The following is a 9,651-nucleotide window of genomic DNA, read 5'->3' on the forward strand; positions in this document are numbered from 1 at the left end:
TGATAGAAAGACTCCTTTTTGGAGGCTGTGTGTGAGATGCAAATGAGCATTGATGACTGAATGCCCGACTGAAGGGAAAATACAGGTTGAATGGTTGAAGTTGTCGGAGAATGCTATGGACAACTAGTTGAGCGACTTTGAAGGAAGAATGATTTTGAGTAAGTTAGATGCTAGAACGAAAGAAAAAAAAAAGAAACAAATACAAACAAAACAAAAATAAAGGTTGCTTTTGACAAGAGTTGCAAAGAACAGACGAAGAACAGTCCTTGACCTGGCATTTGCGTTTGGCGGTCGTCAATGTGGTTCCAAGACCTGCGTCTTGTGGTTTGTCACATGTAACGTTTGGCTGTTGTGAACTTCCCAAACAGACATAAGTGATTTGGGCTTTTGTTGTTTGTTGTAATTGGTTAGTGGGAGGACTGCTGGAGCTTGCTCCTCCAGTGTCTCACCTGTGCCTTCCTGCCTTCCATTGTCTCCACTTAGACTGGACTGTGGAGGGGGGAGTGTGGTATTGTGGTGTGAAAAGGGTGTAGGAGCCGGCTCCTGTGGTGATTGATATTGTAATTTGATTGTGGGGGAGACTGATGTAGGTGTGGGGCTCTGGACTCTGCGGGTAGCTGTTTGCTGGGTTGACGCGGGTGGGGGACGACGGCATTGATTGTCCCAGTACTGGCCAGGCTGGGATAAATCAGTATGAAAATGCCGCCCCCCCCCCCCCTCTTGCTTCCCTTGCTGTGGCTGCGCGCGGAGTGGGGTCGTACCCACTCCAGGGGTGTGCTGAGTGCGTGGTAGCAAGTGATATTGAAGCAGGGTGATGCCTAGGGAAGGTGGGACAATAGTTGCACGAAGGATAAAAGGCACTGAGGAAAGAAAAAAAATGTATCCCATACTACGTCTTTGTTAAACTAAAGTCAGGAGAAGACCATACTGCTCTTTTCAACAATAACATCCCTGTTTTATTGAAGTCATCAGAGTATCATGAGATGTCCCGTACTGTTTGAGAAGCTATGTGTAAACTCCACCCATTAAGATGTTGATGACTTGAACTCAATAAAAGGCAGAGCTAACTCTAGGGAAAGCGCGGTTCGGGCCACATATCCTGTGTGTGTGTCTCGGGCGCCCTCCTGCAGGAGTCGTTGGCCTGATGAAGACAACTCTAGGTCTAACGGAATTCTTTGTGTAAAATGTTGATGAACCCAGCAGTAATGCTGACTCTGTGCCGGTCCGTCGTGGTGAAGAGAGAGCCTTTAGCTCCTCACATCTAAGTAGACCTTTCTCACTTGAAAAAGAAAAAATCTCACCCAATTTCACCGCTTTTTCTTCAATTTGCACATACTCCGACAGCCATTCCATCTTAAAAGAACTGCATTTCTTTGTTACTGTGGCTTGGTGAGTGGATGTATCGCTGCCTGTTCGTTTCGCCATGATGCGGGGTTTGTATTAGCATCAATTAACCTGCTAGCTAACCTGCACGGCGCATATAAGCAGCGCCCAGACGCAAGCACCGTCAATGCCATGATTGGCTTCGTACCGTAAGTGAATCGTATCGTATCATTGGCTGGACACCTGTCACTCACTGAGTGAGAAACAAAAAAAAAACAATATTATTGGACCAATTAATTAGATTAGGTCTAATATTAATATAATATTATAATTTATATAGTATATTTTAATAATATATTATAATCTAATATTAATTAATACGTTATGTTGATGTTGTTTATGCGCTGGATAGATTTTCTTGTGCGCTGAGAATGTGCGGACAGTGCGCTTAGAGGGAACATTGTTCTCAACTCACATTCCTCATCCTAATTTTTCCTGTCTCAAGGTCCTTGATAAAACAATCCACCCCTGATAAAACAATCCACCAATCTAAAAAAAAAAAAACTCAACACAAAATCACGACCAGCAAATTAATCAAAACATTTTTTGTTGTTTTTAAGTTTAACTAACTCAATCTCTCAGGTTTAACTCATGTAAAAGTTTGTATAGTCTTATGATATAACCAAATTTAGTATTACAATGTCTTAAATTCACAATTTTTCTTCATTCAACTCCAGAAAGCATGTTCTCTCTTTCTCTCGAATTTATCATTAGGGCTAGACAGTAATTCAATGTTGACCAGTTTCTGCCCACAAACGTCTTAAACAACACCTAAAATGTCTTTTTCCTTTCCTTAATTTTTCAAAATTATTTTTGTTTTGCGGTGCAAATTGAATAGACCACAATCTAGTAAATTTCTTTTCGCACTATTTTAGCCAATTTCATCATTTCAACACATAGACAAACACAGACAGCACACGAACAACACAAGGGCCCATAATAAAAACACAGTACACAAACGACATCAACAAACAACGCTGCGCAAACGTCATCCACTATTTTATCATATTAGTGCCCTTTATCCTCCAATATGGTTTGGAACTTGGATCATTGGGCATACATCAGCATTGTCTATATTTTGGGAGGAAATTCAACATCATTAGTCATACTTCTTGTTTGTACAGGAGTTCTAATAATCTAACCATGACATATTTTGCTATTTTACAGGGGAGGGTTCAGGTCTTTTAAATTTGGATACATGTTTTGCATAGGAGCGGAACGCTCCTCTTGTTCCCCTGCTTGAGCTGCGGCCTTGAACAGTGCGGCTGCGCACTGGGGCCTCATTGCCTTCCGGTCTGACAAACACTTGCGGCCTCATCACTTTTCATCTTTCTATGTTTTGTCTCTTGAATTTGCTCTCTTCTCTCCCGTGACACTTTCAAACACTTTCTAGCACATTTCAATTCTCTCTCCTTTCTTCCCTTTCTCAGTCCCATTTTCTTCCTACCCACACTCTCCTCCCAAACGTCTACCACTATCTTCCACATTTCAACTTTCAACTTTCCTTCTACTCCATATTTTTTCTTCCACTTTGGCATATATCGCATACAATTAAGAAATCTACTCGCCATTTACGTATCATCTCCTTCAAGAGCTCCTTTATTGGGGGATTCACAGTTTTCATTTCCCATCTTAATTTAGTATTTTACTTTTTACAATTTTTTCTTTTTCATTTTTCTTTAAGGATCCTCAATGCAGGTTTGAATTTACCTTCCAACTAATTACTAGCCTGTGTTATTGCCGTGGGTTTTTGCTAGTACTGCTTTTTAGTCAATTCATCCTACCAGTCACACTCTCAACCACACAAACTCTCGCACTTTTTTTTACTTTCAGGCCTATTCAGGATGGGTGTAAAACCCTCCCAAACAGCTTGGAAAAACGGACAAAGAAAATCTACGCCTTTTTTCGATTAACGAAAAAGAAGCTCTCTTTTTTTCTAGCCCGTTCCTTCCACTAGGACTCGAACCCAAGCTGTTTCTTGGCTCGGAAAAACAAAGAAAAATCTACGCTCTTCTTTGATTAACAAAAAAGAAGCTCTGTGTTTCTTAGCACGTTCCTTTCACTGGGACTCTAACCCTAGCCCAGTGCTTCTCAATTATTTTCTGTTACGCCCCCCCTAGCAAGAAGAAAACTATTCGCGCCCCCCCTCACCACCGTGACTATCCTAACTTGTCTTGTAAGTCGTAAAATGTTGCACTGTCGCAAACGTGACAGAAGTAACAATGAGAGCGCCACTGCCCCCTGCTGGGAAGATGCGCAATTACACTTTATTCTAGTACTGCCAAAAAAAAAGCCTGTTCCCCAGGGTCACACGCGCCCCCCCAGGAATAGCACCGCACCCCCCAAGGGGGGCGCGCCCCACTATTTGAGAAGCACTGCCCTAGCCCTATCTCATAGCTCGGACAAACCAAAGCCGTATCTCATAGCTCGGATAAATCAAAGCCGTATCTCATTGCTCGGACAAACCAAAGCCGTATCTTATGGCTCGGGCAATTAAAAGCCGTATCTTGTGCATTTTTCACTTTCACATTAGCACTTTTACATCACATCGGCCGTTAACTTACTTGACTCTCGGTTCGTTGCGCTTCCGGATCCCGTCAATCCACTGTTGTCAGACAAAGGCAGACCTAAGATGCTGGCCCAGCGAAGAATTTTCTTCCCAAGTCTTTCTTTACCAGGTCCTGCTAATGGACGCTGACCTGTCGACAGTGTGCAGCACATCCTCCTCCGTCCGTCAGCAGCGGGTATGTTGGGATCCGGGCCACGGCACCAAAATGTTAGAGTGTTGCTCACTCTAACTTCTTTGCAAGAACCACACGTGAGACAGTTTGGCCATTTTACGCTTGCAAGCAGAGATGCCATCAGCACTCTGTGTGGTACAGAGGTGCTTGAAGAGCAGTCTGCCTTTGGTCTCTTGCAAGAGAGTATTTATTGAGAGAAAACAGTGTGGGGGTGAGAGTGGAGAGGTTTGGTGAACCCCCGGCATCTGGTCAAATCAGAGCAGCGGGTGTTTTACGACATTGGGGTAAACAACTTTGATTGCTTCCTCTGCAGCTGGTCAACCAGTCCAGAGGTCTTAGCACTTTGTTTACGATGTGGGAACAGAAGAAGTTCGATTGTTCCCCTCAGCAACTGGTTAATCAATATAGTCTACATTCCAACATAATCATACAATCAAGATAATATGTCAACCCTAACAATGTTTGTAAGAAATATTCAATTGACGAGAATGGCCAGACATAAAGGGTTACTTTTAGCATTCAATATTTACCTGCTCATTTACACATACTAAATTTGCTTGTTGTGAGATGAGAGCTGAGCGATAAAGGTGCCTATGTGTCTGGGAGTGTGTACGTGTGTGTGTGTGTGTGCTTGCGTGCGTGTGTGCGTGTGTGTGTGTGTGCAATATGAATGACCAAAGTAGTTTGAAATTGGGGTGATGTGATCACAATTGAGGATAAGATTCCTCTCACCTGAAAGTATGTAGACATAAATTAGTATAACTAGAACTGGTAAGTGATGAGTTCTGACCTTACCTAGTTGTCGTGATGAATTGGAGGCACCATTGACAACAGAATAGTTCAATGGAGAAGGCCCATATCAGTGCCACAGCCGGCCGGACAAGACACGACCAGCATGGAACATTAAGACGATGGACAATATGATGTGTGATGACTCTGGACTCACCCGATGGTGTGACGGACTACGTGGACGGCGACTGTATGTTTGCGACAAGAGCGAAGCGTTGTTCTGGTTATTTGTGTCACTTTATTTTATTACAGCCTCAGCTGCCAGCCAAAGAGCGGAATGTGGATTGGTTGCGTAACTTGTATTCATTTTTACAGGTTGTCGATTGCAGTCTTGGAGAGTTTTGTGTTGAATCCACCCATCCATCCATCTTCTTCCGCTTATCCGGGGTCGGGCCATGGGGGCAGCAGCTTTAGGAGGGAATCCGAGACTTCTCTCTCCCCATCAAAATAACGATGAACTTTTCATTTTTGAAACTGAAGGGCTGTGGTTAAATTCTCTATGAGCAAAACACATATACCATCCATCCATCCATCTATCCATCCATCCATCCATCCATCCATCCATCCATCCATCCATCCATCCATCCATCCATCCATCCATCCATCCATCCATCCATCCATCCATCCATACATCCATACATCCATACTAGGGGTGTAAATCGCGGGTTTTGTCACGATACGATATAATATCGATATAAAAAACTACGATACGATATTTGCCGATATCTTAAAGCCTGCTGCGATTCATTCACGATATATCGCGATATAGTGCTCTACGATCGATTTTTTTTTTTTTTAAATAAAAAATATAGAACAATATCCTGATTTATAACAATTCATACGCAAAATCAACAAGGTACTGCAAACTCTTTATTTAGGAAATCACAAGAGTATTGTAGTATACAAATTGCTTACTTTAACACTGAACTTTAATGTCGTGTTTTTTCTTTAAATGTGCGGCGAGATTTGTGCTCCCTGAATATTTGATCACCGCATGGCAGGATTAACAAACTGCACGTGTCTTGTCCGTTGAGCCATCTTTTCTTTGGAATCCAAAGTGCTTCCAAACGAATGACTTGAAGCCTAAAGGGGAGCAAATTTCCTCGTCTTTTTGGACACTAGCCATAGCACTAGCCCAGGAGCCGCGTACTAGTTGTCGCCTCCCCTTTCACGTGCGTGCTCTGCTCACAACACAACAACGCCGGGCGCACTGCTCCCGGAAAGAGGAAGCAAGCAACAATGAACTGGATTTCAAAATAAAGTCGCGTCTAATGTCCGAGGTCAAACACGGCGATATAAATCGATGTTTACCTTTAGCATCGATGCCAATAAATCGTAGAGCATTATATCGATTAATCGATGTGTATCGATGTATCGTTACACCCCTAATCCATACATACATCTTCTTCCGCTTATCCAGGGTTGGGTCGTGGGGGCAGCAGCTTTAGGAGGGACTCCCAGACTTCCCTCTCCCCAGCCACTTCATCTAGCTCATCCCAGGGGATCCCAAGGCGTTCCCAGGCCAGCTGAGAGACATGGTCTCTCCAGCGCGTCCTGGGTCGTCCCCAGGGTCTCCTACCGGCGGGACATGCCCGGAACACCTCCCCAGGAAGGCGTCCAGGAGGCATCCTGATGAGATGCCCGAGCCACCTCATCTGGCTCCTCTCAACATGGAGGAGTAGCAACTCTACTCCGAGTCTCTCCCGGATGACCGAGCTTCTCACCTTATCTCTAAGGGAGAGCCCGGACACCCTGCGGAGCAAACTCATTTTGGCTGCTTGTATCCTGGATCTTGTTCTTTTGGTCACGACCCATAGCTCGTGACCATAGGTGAGGGTAGGAGCATAGATCGACAGGTAAATCGAGAGCTTTGCCATTTTGCTCAGCCACCACGACAGACCGGTACAGAGTCCGCATTACTGCCGATGCTGCACCAATCCGCCTGTCGATCTCGCGCTCCAACCTGCCCTCACTTGTGAACAAGACCCGAACATACTTGAACTCCTCCACTTGGGGCAGGACCTCATCCCCGGTCCGGAGAGGGCATTACACCCTTTTCCGAACGAGGACCATGGACTCGGATTTGGAGGTGCTGACCCTCATCCCGACCACTTCACACTCGGCTGCGAACCCCTCCAGTGAAAGCTGGAGATCACGGCTTGAAGAAGCCAACAGCACCACGTCGTCTGCAAAAAGCAGACATGATGCTGAGGTCCCCAAAATAGACACCCTCAACGCCTTGGCTGCGCCGAGAAATTCTGTCCATAAAAATTATGAACAGAATCGGTGACAAAGGGCAGCTTTGGCGGAGTCCAACCCTTACTGGGAACGAATCCGACTTACTGCCGGAAATGCGGACCAAACTGTGGCATCAATGATACAGGGACGGAACCGCCCGTATCAGTGGCTGGGCACCCCGTACTCCCAAAGCACCCTCAACAGAACCTCCCGAGGGACTCGGTCAAACGCCTTCTCCAAGGCCACAAAACACATGTGGACTGGTTGGGCGAACTCCCATAATTCCAATAAAAGAACACCGCTCTGGTTCCGATCGGGGGGGGGGGGGGTGGCATTCCTCCCAATCACGCCCTTCCAGGTCTCACTGTCATTGCCCACGTGAGCATTGAAGTCACCCAGTAGAACGATGGAGTCCCCAGAAAGAGTGCTCTCCAGCACTTCCTCCAGGGACTCCAACAAGAGTGGGTACTCTGAGCTGCTGTTTGTTGCATAGACACAAACAACCGTCAGGATTCGTCCCCCCACCCGGAGGCGGAGGGAGGCTACCCTCTCGTTCCCCGGGGTGAACCCCAACGTGCAGGCGCCCAGCCGGGGGGCAATAAGTATGCCCACACCTGCTCGACGTCTCTCATCGTGGGCAACTCCAGAGTGGAAGAGAGTCCGGCCCCTCTCGAGAGGGCTTGTACCAGAGCCCAAACTATGTGTGGAAGCAAGTCCGACTATGTCTAGTCGGAACTTTTATGCCTCACACACCAGCTCGGCCTCCTTTCCAGCCAGAGAGGTGACATTCCATGTCGCAAGAGCCAACTTCTGCAGCCGGGGATCGGACTGCCAAGGTCCCCGCCTTTCAGCTCACTTTGCACCCGACCCCTTTGGCCCCTCCTACAGGTGGTGAGCCCATGGGAAGGGGGACCCACGTTTTCTTTTCGGGGTGTGCCCGGCCGGGCTCCATGGGCGAAAGCCCGGCCACCAGGCGCTCGCCTTCAACCCCCACCTCCAGGCCTGGCTTCAGAGGGGGACCCCGGTGACCCGCGTCCAGGCGAGGGAAAACTAGGTCCTTATATTTTACTCGTCATAAGGGGTCTTCTGAGCCGTGTTTTGTCTGGCCCCTCACCAAGAACCCTTTTGCCATGGGTGACCCTACCAGGGGCATAAGCCCCAGACAACATGGCTCCTTGGATCATAGCACGCAAACCCCTCCACCACGATAAGGTGATGACTCACGGAGGGTGTTTTGTGTTGAAGTTATGAGAATATGTTAACCCCTTGCCCTGTTGGTTTTTATGATGACTTTGTTGGTGACGTTGTTTTCAGGACAGAATCGGCGGGCCCCAGGTTCCATTTTGTGTCTGATTTTATTTTAATACTCGATGTCTATGAAGTTTTTGATATTACGAGTGTCCTCTGTCAGCAGGGCTGTCTGCCCAGCGACGGAAGTGGAATGATTTTGTTTGTGTTGCTGAGTGAGTTGTTGTCAGTCAATTTCAGGGACTTGGGAGTGACGTTATATGATTATATTAAACCCAAAACAAGTTGTGTTGCTTTGTTTTAAACAACCGTAAAGTGTCATTGGGGCTATGAAATAACCTAAAATATAAGACAAAATTTAATCCATCTAAATTAAAATATTAAACCCAAAACCATTCGGTAAGTTGTTTAAATAATGTACAGAAGTTGTGATGCTTTGTTTTGAACAACCATTGATCCGTGTGAAGTGTTTTTTTTTCTGTAACCTGATATTAGGGTCGCGGGCATGCTGGAGCCTATCCCAGCAGTCATCGGGCAGTAGGCGGGGGACACCCTGAACTGGTTGCCAGCCAATTGCAAGGCACACATAGACGGACAAAAATTAAATCCATCAAATACGAAATAGTCAACCCCATACCAGCTGTATATTGTATAAATAATCTACAGAAGTTGTATTGCTTTGTTTTAAACAACCATTGTGAAGTGTGGTTATTTCTGTAACCTGAGGCCAAAATTAAATCCATCCATCCATCCATTTCCTATACCGCTTCTCCCCACCATCAAATATGAAATATTAAACCCTAAACCAGCTATGTTGTATAAATAATGTACATAATTTGTATTGCTTTGTTTAAAACAACCAGTGATCCCTGTGAAGTGTGGTTATTTCTGTAACCTGATATAGAAATATATATTAGGTTATTCCATAAATGCCTAAATTAAATGCATCAAATATGAAATATTGAACCCTAAACCAGCTGTAATCGGATGGGATTACGAAGTCAAAGTCAAAGTCAAAGTCAGCTTTATTGTCAATCTCTCCACATGTCACAACACACAAAGAGACCGAAATTACGTTTTTCTCTATCCCACGGTGACGAGACACATAACACGATAGACATACATGTACGCGACACAATATAAAAACAAGAAGGCAAAAATTCTAACAATCAATAGTAAGAGTGATGAATAAATAATAAATAAACAGATAACACAATAAATAACGGAGTCAGCAAGCATAGCGCAAAAGTAA

At 45.2% G+C, this 9,651-nt stretch overlaps 1 protein-coding gene across 1 annotated transcript in view; it reads right to left on the reverse strand.

The window, feature by feature from the left end:
• Nucleotides 1-4,319, reverse strand: part of LOC133151751 (uncharacterized) — a 62,434-nt gene extending 58,115 nt beyond the window's left edge. Inside the window, exon 1 of the mRNA XM_061275038.1 lies at nt 3,948-4,319. The gene's annotated coding sequence lies outside the window, so the exon portion shown is untranslated. The remainder of the gene's footprint in view (nt 1-3,947) is intronic.
• Between the last annotated feature and the right edge of the window lie 5,332 nt (nt 4,320-9,651).

This window comes from Syngnathus typhle, linkage group LG3 (assembly GCF_033458585.1).
Source record: "Syngnathus typhle isolate RoL2023-S1 ecotype Sweden linkage group LG3, RoL_Styp_1.0, whole genome shotgun sequence".
In the NCBI taxonomy this organism is placed as follows: Eukaryota; Metazoa; Chordata; class Actinopteri; order Syngnathiformes; family Syngnathidae; genus Syngnathus; species Syngnathus typhle.